A 14,010-nucleotide genomic window follows, 5' to 3' on the forward strand; every position below is an offset into this window, starting at 1 on the left:
TAGAGAATAGGATTTTTTTAATATACTATATAACTATACATCGGCCTCTGGTCTCCCGTTCATTCTCCCTTTTTTCATGATTTAGTCTAATATAATTACAGTTGTGTGAAAAAGTGTTTGCCCCCTTCCTGTTTTCATATTCTTTTGCATGTTTGTCACACACAAATGCTTCAGATTACCAAACAAATTTAAATATTAGACAACGATAACACAAGTAAACACAAACTGCAAGATTTACAATTAAGGTCTTTATTATTAAGGAAAAAAGAAATCCATACTTACAGGGTTCTGTGTGAAAGAGTGATTGCCCTCCTACGTTTAAAACATAATTTAAAAGGTGGTTTATCACATCTTTGGGAAACAGTTCAAATTCCTTAGCCATCCCGGTTCCTAAATCAAGAAATCACTTAAATAGGACCTGCCTGACAAAGTGAAGTAATCGCAATTTCTAAGTTATAATAGTAATAATAATAGTAATCAAGTGATCCCAATTACTTTGTTTCTCATTTGTTTCAGAATTTCTTGGATCGTGGCACTTTGTTTAGCTTTTGATCTTTTGGTCAAACTATCCACAAATGGTGTAAACATGGAGCAGTGGTGAACCTTGCAAAATCAGCAGTATATCAAATACTTATTTTCTCCATTGTACATATTGGTTTTTTTCACAAGCATGTTTTCATTGCTCACATTCATCACACAAGTTACTTGATTTTTTTTTTTCTACTTAGTTCTGTCTTTAGTTTTGTTTATGTTGTACTTCTTTTCCCTAAGCACTTACTTTCCTTATCCTTTAATCTGCTCTTATTTTTACGTAATTCTCACTTGGTGTTGCCTGATGCCCCAATTCCGTTCTCCCGCCCTGCCCATTTTCCATCCAGCATTACATGATCCTTATGCCGCACACAGTTTTCTATTGCAACATCCCCTCTGCTCCTTTTACCCCACATCTATCCTGCGCTGAGAGCTCTTCTTGTCACACATATGGTCTTGCATGAGTGACATGCAGATATAGTGCTAACTGCTGTTGCTTCAAAAGCATCCAGCAACTAAAGGGGTTAACACAGTCACAGGAGACAGGGAGTGGTTAGCAGAGTCCCATGGAGATTGTGAGAAACTTGTTTATATTCTGGCAGTAGCAGAAAGGGATGAGTTGTGTATGATCTGTCTCTCAAATAAGTTCAGGCAAGTGTGCCATAGGGACACAGCATTCCATTACAGAGTGTAGATGGGCTACATTCTGGAAAATTGGAGTTCCTGGCATTGAAATGGGCTATCTGTGAACGATTTAGAGATTATCTCTATTACAGCAAAGAGTTTAAGGTTTACACGGACAATAACCCCATGACCTATGTTTTCACTACAACCAAACTGAATGCAACGGGTCAAAGATGGGTAGCTGAACTAGCTGACTATTAATTTCAGTATTAAGTACAGGACAGAGAAACGCAATGCGGATGCTGACAGATTGTCGAGAATGCCACTAGAGCCTGAAGAGTTCATGCAAGAATGCTCAGAGGAAGTCACTCTGGAAGCTATTGAGAGCACTACCCAAGCAGTACAAGCTTAAGAGGAAGACACACCATTGTGGTGTCCGTTGACGGTGGAAACCACCGTAAAAGCGAAAGAACGAGATCACCCTGTCCATTCAATTACCAAAAGGTACAATCCGTAGAGCACAACAGGAAGATCAGATAATTGGCAGAGTACTCCTTATGTGGACCAAAATTGTTTTCCAAGTAAATGAGAGAGAGATAATGAGTCATCATCAGTGTTGGTTTTCGTTAAAGAATGGACGAAGCTCTACCTCAGTGAAGACGGTATCCGGTATCATAAAGGAGGACAAAAACAGCAGTTGGTGCTACCCAGAGTGTACCGCAGGTTGGTCTTCAAAGAACTCCATGAAAACATGGGACATCTGGGAGTGGAAAGAACAACAAACTTGATCCGTGAACGTTTCTTCTGGCCGTACATGCAGAGAGATATTGAAAGATACGTGACCAGGGAGTGTGGGCGTCTGAAAGATAAACGTCCCAACACATCAACCCGGGCACTTATGGGCAACATCCAGACTACCTATCCATTTGAGATGGTCTCAATAGACGTTTTACATCTCAAGACGTGCAAGGGAGGTTACAAACACATCTTGGTGGTGATGGACCATTTCACTTGATTTGCTCAAGCATATGCTACCACTAATAAATCTGGTCGACAGCAGCAAAGAAGATCTTCCATGATTTTGCTTTGAAGTTTGGTTTCACTACGAGATTACACCATGACCAAGGAAGAGAACAAATCTCTCCAGGAGTAGACCGACATAGATCGAGATTGACTACGGAACTACCTCAGACTGAATCTCCGGAGGTGGATAGTGACCTTGAGCGTTCCGATGAAGAGCACATTGTTGCATCTCACAGAACAGCAAAGAGATTGATGTACAGTATTATCCTCAGGAGAGTGAACTAAGACCAGAGGCTCCAGAGTTTGTACCTAGCAGTACAGATGAAGTCCAATTCAGTTTTGATGATCGAACACGATCACTGCAGAGACCAATCGAAACTCATAAGGAACAGTAGTACCAGACTGGGCAGAACCAGATGATTCAGGAAGAGTACAGAAACTTATAGAGGCAGTTTCAAGAGCATCTGAGGAAGTATAAGATATGAGTGCAGTAGAAGAAACTCCTGCAACCGAGGAACCTGTGGTATGTGAGGAACAACCCATCGGGAGGGTGTCGACTCGAGAAGTGAGGAGGCCCGTGATGCGGACGTATGAGACACTTGGTGAACCTAGTCAAGTGCCAAGGACTGTTGATTGGAAACAGGTCTCCCTGCCTATGGACCAAGTAAGCCCAATTGAGTGGTATTCACCACCGAGAGGCAGTATGGAAGATATTGCCTGGTGACAAGACTTGTTTTCATGCTTTGATTTTCCTTAAAAGACTTTGTGGAAACAAAGAATTGTTAAGGAAAAGTGAGAGAGAGAGAGCTGGTTGAAGATGTATGAAAAGTTCCAGCTGAAGAGATGCTGTTTGTTTTAATAGTTTATTTGAAACAAGAGGGAATTATAGGGAGAAAAGTGGGAAGCGCAAGCTTCTAAGTGTAGTCATTAGTTTCCAAAGGTATATTCTCAGTGTGAATACACACCTATTTACTTATTTTGTGTCTTGAGATACTGCGTGTAGTTCCAATCCCTGGATCACTCCATTCCTCTTTTCATTCAGTTTTCTGTTTATTTCTTACAGGAGTCCTACAAGTAAAAGGTCATAACAATAGGTTATTAATGTTTATGAATGTTATGCCAATCTGTATAAGAAGTGACATGACTTCCACCACTGCTTTAGAATTGGTCAGATCGATCAATTGATGCAAATATCGAGGATGACATTCAAAAAGGAGGGAAGAGTGTGACATGCAGAAATAGTGCTAACTGCTTTTGCTTCAAAAACATCTAGCAACTAGAGGGGTTAACAGTCACAGGAGACAGGGAGTGGTTAGCAGAGCCCCAGGGGGATTGTGAGAAACTTGTTTACATTCTGGCAGCAGCAGAAAGGGATGAGTTGTGTATGATCTGTCTACCAAATACGTTCAAGTAAGTGAACCATAGGGACACAGGATTCCATTACAGAATGGAGATGGGCTACCCCTATACTTTGACTTGAGAAAGCCCATCAGGAGCAGGAAGATAAGTATGATAAGAAGTTGTGTTACAGGGATAATCTCCCTCAGCAAACTCCCCCCTCCATCTCACTGTGCTAGCAGAAATGCTTGTACTTGTAAAGAGTCTTGGTTTGTTCTGAACTGTGCTAACAAAAGAGACTGTTAGTCAATGTGCCTCTAAGAAGCAGCTGTACTGTTATAAAACCTGTGCTTAAGGCTAATTTCACACTTGCTTTTTTTTGCAGCTTGTTTTTCCCGCAAAAAAACGCATTGAAAAAACGCATACAAAAGCATACAACTGCTGCGTTTTTTTCAAGCATTTTTATGAGCATGCATGAAAAAAAACGCAGCGTTTTTATGCGTTTGTATGCGTTTTTAGTGCGTTTTTACCGCGTTTGCGTTTTTTCCAAACATTAGGTGGCCCCTCACACTAACCCAAACCATGACTTTACTAACCCTAACCCTGACCCTAACCCTTAACCAAACCATACTTAACCCTAACCCAAACCCTAACTAACCCTAACCCTGACCCTAACCCTACCCCTGACCCTAACCCTTAACCAAACCATACTTAACCCTAACCCAAACCCTAACTAACCCTAACCCTGACCCTAACCCTAACCCTAACCCTTAACCAAACCATACTTAACCCTAACCCAAACCCTAACCCTGACCCTGACCCTAACCCTTAACCAAACCATACTTAACCCTAACCCAAACCCTAAACCCTAACTAACCCTAACCCTGACCCTAACCCTGACCCTGACTCTGACCCTAACCCTAACCCTGACCCTAACCCTGACCCTTAACCAAACCATACTTAACCCTAACCCAAACCCTAAACCCTAACTAACCCTAACCCTGACCCTAACCCTGACCCTAAACCCCCTTAACTAACCCTAACTCTAACCCAAACCCCTAAATTCCATGGTTAACAAAAAAAAACGCATGTGCAAAAAAACGCATACATAAGCATGCCAATGCGCACATATGCGCACCCATAGACTTATAATGGATGTCTTGCTGTAAAAAAAACGCATTGCGCGCGCATGCGTTTTTTTGAGGCAAGTCGGACGCCCCAAAAATGCAACAGGATGCATTTTGTGCGCCCGAGCGCATACCGCAAAAAAAGCATGCGCGCAAAAACGCATACAAACGCGTGTGTATGCGCACATAAGCGCATCCCATGCAAAGTATAGGAAAAAAAAACGCATGCGTTTTTTAGCGCTAAAATCCCGCGAAAAAAACGCAAGTGTGAAACCAGCCTAAGAGACTTGAATTGTAGTGAATGTGCGGTGACATTAAACTACACTGTTCATGCTCATGCTCTATTAGTTGCATCTGTTAGAGCAAGTGGATCCATCTTGTGCCTAAGGAAGCTGCAGTACATGGTCACCCTGAGTAACGGTTCCCCCAGAGTTCCAAAGAATTCATGAGACCTGTTCCGGCCCTATCTGAACCTAGCGGAGTACACGTAACACATGTACTGAGTGCGACATCATTTTCGCATCGCATGGGGTATTTAAATGTCGCATGCAGCTAGATGCCGCACTCCATGCAGAGGTTCCTTATCAGTCTCTTCCTATTGATAAGCACGTTTGATGCTTTTATGCGAGTTACCCTGCTGTTTCTATTCTTTCTTATTCAACTGGTACTTTACAATCCTTTTTTCTTGCTCTGCCTGTTACTATGTCATTCCTTTACTTCCTGCTTTCCTCTCCTTTCCATCCTTACCTTTTCCCTCTCCTCCTTTTCCTGCCCTTTCCTTCCTTACCCCTTCCCTCTCCTGCATTTTTAATATATTTTACTCGTCAGTTTCACTGTACTCTGCTATGTATTTTATGAACCCACATTATTCATTTGTTTGATTTTATTGGTTTCCCAGCTTCAATCTGTTTTTTTTTTTTAATTACTTGTTTCTTTTGCTTTACTTTCTATTTCATAGCTTACTACATATTTTACATAATCCCTTTCTGTTTTTCATATGGCTTGTGTCACTTCAGCACATTCTACCCAATTATTTTTTTTCTTGGTTTATGTTATGTATTTCTAATTTCTACTTGTTTGTTGTTTTAGCAACATATTTATATTTATTGTGTTTTATTTTTTTCTAAAACATTTTCTTTTGTATGTATATTTTTGTAGCCATTTATAAAGGTCATTCTGACCGAAACATCGGACTGTTGCTTCATGTGCAGCATTTTTTTTCTGCTGCATTAATATATCATGCTCGTTTCACCTGCAAATAGTTTTGTGCTGTGGTATCTATATCATATATTGTGCCTTCCTACCACGTAGCACAAAAATTATTATAAACAGTCAAGTGCCCACCATATTGCATACATATATATATATATATATATATACGCAAGCATAGATTTATTTCCCTTATTACACATTACATCTCATTTAGTATTGTTGGTATACTACACACCCACACCACATAATTTTATTTTTTTATACATTCTTTATTCCCTATATTCATTTATCCATATTGATATAATAATAGTGAATAATCCATAACAATAATATAGTGAATAATCTCACTATAGATAGTTCTATTTTTTCTTTTATTACTGTGGCACAGATATTCTGGTATACATTTTTCCACCCCTGCAGTGGTCTTTATAAATGAGTTTGTGCACTATTTCCTTTTCCTCCTTCTACATATTCCATTCTGAAATGAGTGTTCATTTTCTGAGGGACGAAATGTCCCGTCATTGTGCGTCGTGCCTTGAGGTGACAAGCGCTCCACCGTGGATTGCACCAATCACTTCTATTTGCGTCTACACATCACTTCCTTTTGGATGGCGCATCTTTCTATGCGCCATTGACGGGTAAGCATTCCACTGTGGAATGCATTTAACATGCTCATTCGCCTTTACACCTTTTTATTTTGACATTCTCCTATTAAAGTGAGGATATACTAATTTAATTATCCTACACCTGAATATGATGAGCACTTCTACCAGGGTAGTGCTCATTGATCCAGATTTTTTTTTAAGTGGTGACGAGTTCTCTCCAAATTACCACTGCTTTAGAAATTTCAGGCGAAACGTACATTGGAGTAATGGGCTCCACTTTTTGGTAAGTTCAGCTATATTTTTAACATTTGTTCTCTTTTATGTCTGAGACGTATTCTTATACACTATACATATAGTATTTTCTATGACACGTTTATCACACTATCTTATGCTGTTGACCTGCTTCTAGGAGTGGCCCCATACCTGATGTAACCAATATGTTATTGGGTAGCTCGCTTTTAGTTTTATGACTTTTTCTATATGTTATCACTCAAATAATAAAATGTTTATATCAGAATTGGTTATATGTTATAGTTCTAGGTTCTGTTGCTTGTGGTATCTACTCATAATACATACTGAGATTATTGAATTTGTTTGTAAGTTATTTTCACTGTTCTATAAAACCCAGATTTGTGAAGGATATGACTAATAGTTGTCCTGTGGACAGATTCTCCCTATGCAGCTCCTCAACAGTTACCATGAGCCTCTTTGGCTGCTGCTCTAATTAGTGGTTACCTTTGCTTATGATGTCAGTTTACGTGGACGGCCAGGTCTTGGTAAATTTCCAGTTGTGTCTTACACGCCTTCCATTTTTGGAAGATGGATTGAACAGTGCTCCAAGCACTAAATTTTGTATTCATTTTCAGACAATGAGAAATGGTCAAAATAACAAAGAAATGCAGTGCTTGCAGACCTCAAATAATGGTGCATTGTCCTGCTGGAAAAACCAGTCCTCAGAGTTGGGGAACATTGCCTGAGCAGAAGGAATCAACTGTTTTTACAGGATAACCTTGTATGCGGCTTGATTCATATGTACTTCGCAAAGATTAACCTGCCCAATTCCAGCCTTGTTGACACATCCCCAGATCATCACCGATCCTCCACCAAATTTCATAGTGGGTGCAAGACACTGTGGCTTGTACACCTCTCCAGGTCTCCGTCTAATCATTAGATGACCAGGTGTTGGGCAAAGCTGAAAATTAGACTCATCAGAGAAGATTACCTTACTCCAATCCTCTATGGTCCAATCCTTATGCTCTTTGGCAAACTTCAGCCTGGCTCTCCTTTGCTTCTCATTGATGAAAGGCTTTTTTCTAGCGTTACATGTCTAGGAGCCTGTTACAAACTGTTCTTGCCGTGTACTTCACCCCAGCTGCCATCTGTCATTCCTTTTGTAGATCACTTGATGTAATCTTGCGGTTGCTGAGTGACATTCAAATAAGATGACGGTTATCTACGTCAGTGGAGAGTCGATTACACCCTCTGCCGGTATGTAGCTTTGTTATCCACAATGTCGCTGCTTGACCTTGTTGTAATGGACTGCCGTCTTAGAAATTTTAATGATGGAGGCAACATGAAGCTCACTATATCCCTCTGCTAGTAGAGCCAGAATTGAGCCCCTCTTTTCCTCACTCAAGACTTTTCTTTTCAGCTACTTTGGCATGGTTAAAAGCTATTTTTTCATTCCTAAATACTTTTGGGATATTACTAGCACTTGTTTTGTCATCCAGGTTGTCCTATTGCAGGAGGATTGTGAACACCACAGCAGAGTTTTTTTTATACTTTCCTTCGTTAAATAAGATTTGCTTCAGGTGATCACCAAATCAGAAGCACATTAAGTAGAATGAGGTGTACTCTGGCTGGAACTCAAATGACACTGGAATGGAATGGCTGCCAGACATGTAGAGAAGCAGATTTTTATAAAACTGTGCAGTGGTCTCAATTTTTGCCAGAGCTGTTTATATATATATATATATATATATATATATATATATATATATATATATATATATACACACACATACACACACACTAGCTATGAACCCATTCTACTCCCCGGTGGCGAGCATTTTTATTGGTATATGGTCTCCCATCCTGGTATGTTCTGCCCCCATCCTATCCTGGTATGCATGGCACCCCTTCATCCCTATCCTGCTATGCATGGCACCCCTTCATCCTTATCCTGCTATGTATGGACCCCTCATCCCTATAATGGTATGCAAGGTACCCCCTCATCCCTATCCTGGTATGTATGATCCCCTCACCCCCCAATCCTGGAATGCATGGTCTCCTCACCCCCCAATCCAGGTATGCATGGTCCCTTCACCCCCCAATCCTGGTATGCATGGTCCCCTCACCCCACAATCCTGGTATGCATGGTCCCCTCACCCCACAATCCTGGTATGCATGGTCCCCTCACCCCACAATCCTGGGGTGCATGGTCCCCTCACCCCACAATCCTGGGGTGCATTGTCCCCTCACCCACCTATCCTGGGGTGCATAGTCCCCTCACTGCCTAATCCTGGTATGCATGGTCCCCTCACCCCCCCAAATCTGGTATGCATGGTCCCGCCTCATCCCTATCGTAGGATGTATGGTACCCCCTCACCCCCCAATCCTGGTATACATGGCACCCCTTACCTCCCAATTCTGGTATGCATGGTCCCCTCATCCCCAGTCCTTGTATGCATGGTACCCCTCATCCCCAATCCTGATATGGATGTTCCCCTCACCCCCTATCCTGGTATGCATGGTCCCTTCACCACCCTATCCTGGTATGCATGGTCCTCTCACCCCCCTATCCTGGTATGCATGGCCCTCAACCTCCTATCCTGGTATGCATGGTACTCTCACCCCCCTATCTTGGTATGCAAGCTACCCCTCACCCCCCAATCCTGGAATGCATGGTGCCCTCACCCCCCAATCCTAGTATGCATGCTCCCCCCTCATCCCTATCATAGGATGTATGGTACCCCCTCACCCCCAATCCTGGTATGCATGGTCCCTTCATCCCCAATCCTGGAATACATGGCTTCCCTTACATCCCAATTCTGGTATGCATGGTCCCCTCATCCCCCTATCCTGGTATGCATGGTACCCCTCATCCCCCAATTCAGGTATGCATGGTACCCCTCATCCCCCAATCCTGGTATGCATGGTACCCCTCATCCCCCAATCCTGGCATGCATGGTACACCTCATCCCCCAATCCTGGTATGCATGTTCCTCACCCCCCAATCCTGGTATGCATGGTCCCCTCATCCCCCAATCCTGGTATGCATGGTACCCCTCATCCCCCAATCCTGGTTTGCATGGTACCCCTCATCCCCCAATCCTGGTATGCATGGTACCCCTCATCCCCCAATCCTGGTATGCATGGTTCTCTCACCCCCCAATCCTGGTATGCATGGTCCCATCACCCCCCATCCTGGTATGCATGGTCCTCTCACCCCCCTATCCTGGTATGCATGGTTCTCTCACCCCCCCTATCCTGGTATGCATGGTTCTCTCACCCCCCCTATCCTGGTATGCATGGTTCTCTCACCCCCCTATCCTGGTATGCATGGTCCTCTCACCCCCTATCATGGTATGCATGCTACCCCTCACCCCCCTATCCTGATATGCATGGTCCTCTCTCCCCCTTTCCTGGTATGCATGGTCCTCTCACCCCCATATCCTGATATGCATGGTCCCCTTACCCCCAAACCTTGTTTTGCATGGTCCCCCCTCATCCCTATCGTAGGATGTATGGTACCCCCTCACCCCCCAATCTTGGTATGCATGGTCCCCTCATCCCCTATCCTGGTATACATGGCACCCCTTACCTCCCAATTCTGGTATGCATGGTCCCCTCATCCCCAATCCTAGTATGCATGGCACTCCTCAGCCCCCAATCCTGGTATGCATGGTCCCCTCACCCCCCAATCCTGGTATGCATGGTCCCCTCACCCCCCAATCCTGGTATGCATGGTCCCCTCACCCCTCTATCCTGGTATGCATGGTCCTCTCATCCCCCTATACTGGTATGCATGGTCCTCTCACCCCCCCTTTCCAGGTATGCATGCTATCCCCTCATCCCCTAACCTGATATGGCCTGGTCCTCTCACCCCCCCAATCCTGGTACGCATGGTCCCCTTACCCCTCTATCCTGGTATGCATGGTCCTCTCACCCCCTTATACAGGTGTGCATGCTACCCTTCACCCCTAACCTGATATACCTGGTCCTCTCACCCCCTTTCCTGGTATGCATGGTCCTCTCACCCCCCCAATCCTGGTATGCATGGTTCTCTCACCCCCCCAATCCTGGTATGCATGGTTCTCTCACCCCCCCAATCCTGGTATGCATGGTTCTCTCACCCCCCCTATCCTGGTATGCATGGTCCTCTCACCCTCCTATCCTGGTATGCATGGTCCTCTCACCCCCCCTATCCTGGTATGCATGGTCCTCTCACCCCCCCTATCCTGGTATGCATGGTCCTCTCACCCCCCCTATCCTGGTATGCATGGTCCTCTCACCCCCCCTCTATCCTGGTATGCATGGTCCTCTCACCTGCCTATACTGGTATGCATGGTCCTCTCACCCGCCTATACTGGTATGCATGGTCCTCTCACCCCCCAATCCTGGTATGCATGCTACCCCTCACCCCCCTATCCTGATATGCATGGTTCTCTCTCCCCATGTTCTGGTATGCATGGTCCTCTCACCCCCCTATCCTGATATGCATGGTCCCCTTACCCCCAATCCTGGTTTGCATGGTCCCCCCTCATCCCTATTGTAGGATGTATGGTACCCCCTCACCCCCAATCCTGGTATGCATGGTCCCTTCATCCCCAATCCTGGTATACATGGCATCCCTTACATTCCAATTCTGGTATGCATGGTCCCCTCATCCCCCTATCCTGGTATGCATGGTACCCCTCATCCCCCAATCCTGGTATGCATGGCACCCCTCATCCCCCAATCCTGGTATGCATGGTACCCCTCATCCCCCAATCCGGGTATGCATGGTACCCCTCATCCCCCAATCCTGGTATGCATGTTCCTCACCCCCCAATCCTGGTATGCATGGTCCCCTCACCCCCATCCTGGTATGCATAGTACCCCTCATCCCCCAATCCTGGTATGCATGGTACCCCTCATCCCCCAATCCTGGTATGCATGGTTCTCTCACCCCCCAATCCTGGTATGCATGGTCCCCTCACCCCCCATCCTGGTATGCATGGTCCTCTCACCCCCCTGTCCTGGTATGCATGGTTCTCTCACCCCCCCATCCTGATATGCATGGTCCTCTCACCCCCCTATCATGGTATGCATGCTACCCCCTCATCACTATCATAGGATGTATGGTACCCCCTCACCCCCAATCCTGGTATGCATGGTCCCTTCATCCCCAATCCTGGTATACATGGCATCCCTTACATTCCAATTCTGGTATGCATGGTCCCCTCATCCCCCTATCCTGGTATGCATGGTACCCCTCATCCCCAATCCTGGTATGCATGGCACCCCTCATCCCCCAATCCTGGTATGCATGGTACCCCTCATCCCCCAATCCGGGTATGCATGGTACCCCTCATCCCCCAATCCTGATATGCATGTTCCTCACCCCCCAATCCTGGTATGCATGGTCCCCTCACCCCCCAATCCTGGTATGCATAGTACCCCTCATCCCCCAATCCTGGTATGCATGGTACCCCTCATCCCCCAATCCTGGTATGCATGGTTCTCTCACCCCCCAATCCTGGTATGCATGGTCCCCTCACCCCCCATCCTGGTATTCATGGTCCTCTCACCCCCCTATCCTGGTATGCATGGTTCTCTCACCCCCCCTTTCCTGGTATGCATGGTCCTCTCACCCCCATATCCTGATATGCATGGTCCCCTTACCCCCAAACCTTGTTTTGCATGGTCCCCCCTCATCCCTATCGTAGGATGTATGGTACCCCCTCACCCCCCAATCTTGGTATGCATGGTCCCCTCATCCCCAATCCTGGTATACATGGCACCCCTTACCTCCCAATTCTGGTATGCATGGTCCCCTCATCCCCAATCCTAGTATGCATGGCACCCCTCACCCACCTATCCTGGCATGCATGGCATCACTCACCCCCCAATCCTGGAATGCATGGTCCCCTCACCCCCCAATCCTGGTATGCATGGTCCCCTCACCCCCCAATCCTGGTATGCATGGTCCCCTCACCCCCCAATCCTGGTATGCATGGTCCTCTCACCCCCCTTTCCAGGTATGCATGCTATCCCTCACCCCCTAACCTGATATGGCCTGGTCCTCTCACCCCCCCAATCCTGGTACGCATGGTCCCCTTACCCCTTTATCCTGGTATGCATGGTCCTCTCACCCCCCTATACTGGTATGCATGCTACCCCTCACCCCTAACCTGATATACCTGGTCCTCTCACCCCCTTTCCTGATATGCATGGTCCTCTCACCCTCCTCTCCTGGTATGCATGGTCCTCTCACCCCCCCAATTCTGGTATGCATGGTTCTCTCACCCCCCTATCCTGGTATGCATGGTCCTCTCACCCCCCCATCCTGGTATGCATGGTCCTCTCACCCCCCCATCCTGGTATGCATGGTCCTCTCACCCCCCCCTATCCTGGTATGCATGGTCCTCTCACCCCCCCCTATCCTGGTATGCATGGTCCTCTCACCCTCCTATCCTGGTATGCATCGTCCTCTCACCCCCCCAATCCAGGTATGCATGGTTCTCTCACCCCCCCAATCCAGGTATGCATGGTTCTCTCACCCCCCCAATCCTGGTATGCATGGTTCTCTCACCCCCCCTATCCTGGTATGCATGGTCCTCTCACCCTCCTATCCTGATATGCATGGTCCTCTCACCCCCCCATTCTGGTATGCATGGTCCTCTCACCCCCCTATCCTGGTATGCATGGTCCGCTCACCCCTCTATCCTGGTATGCATGCTACCCCTCACCCCCCTATCCTTATATGCATGGTCCTCTCTCCCCTTTTATGGTATGCATGGTCCTCTCACCCCCCTATCCTGATATGCATGGTCCCCTTACCCCCAATCCTGGCTTGCATGGTCCCCCCTCATCCCTATTGTAGGATGTGTGGTACCCCCTCACCCCCCAATCTTGGTATGCATGGTCCCCTCATCCCCAATCCTGGTATACATGGCACCCCTTACCTCCCAATTCTGGTATGCATGGTCCCCTCATCCCCAATCCTAGTATGCATGGTACCCCTCTCACCCACCTATCCTGGCATGCATGGCATCACTCACCCCCCAATCCTGGAATGCATGGTCCCCTCACCCCTCTATACTGGTATGCATGGCCCTCAACCTCCTATCCTGGTATGCATGGTACTCTCACCCCCCTATCTTGGTATGCAAGCTACCCCTCACCCCCCAATCCTGGTATGCATGGTCCTCTCACCCCCCAATCCTGGAATGCATGGTGCCCTCACCCCCCAATCCTAGTATGCATGCTCCCCACTCATCCCTATTATAGGATGTATGGTACCCCCTCACCCCCAATCCTGGTATGCATGGTCCCTTCATCCCCAA

Source organism: Dendrobates tinctorius, unplaced genomic scaffold (genome assembly GCF_039654945.1).
Source record: "Dendrobates tinctorius isolate UK_male_01 unplaced genomic scaffold, ASM3965494v1 ptg000184l, whole genome shotgun sequence".
In the NCBI taxonomy this organism is placed as follows: Eukaryota; Metazoa; Chordata; class Amphibia; order Anura; family Dendrobatidae; genus Dendrobates; species Dendrobates tinctorius.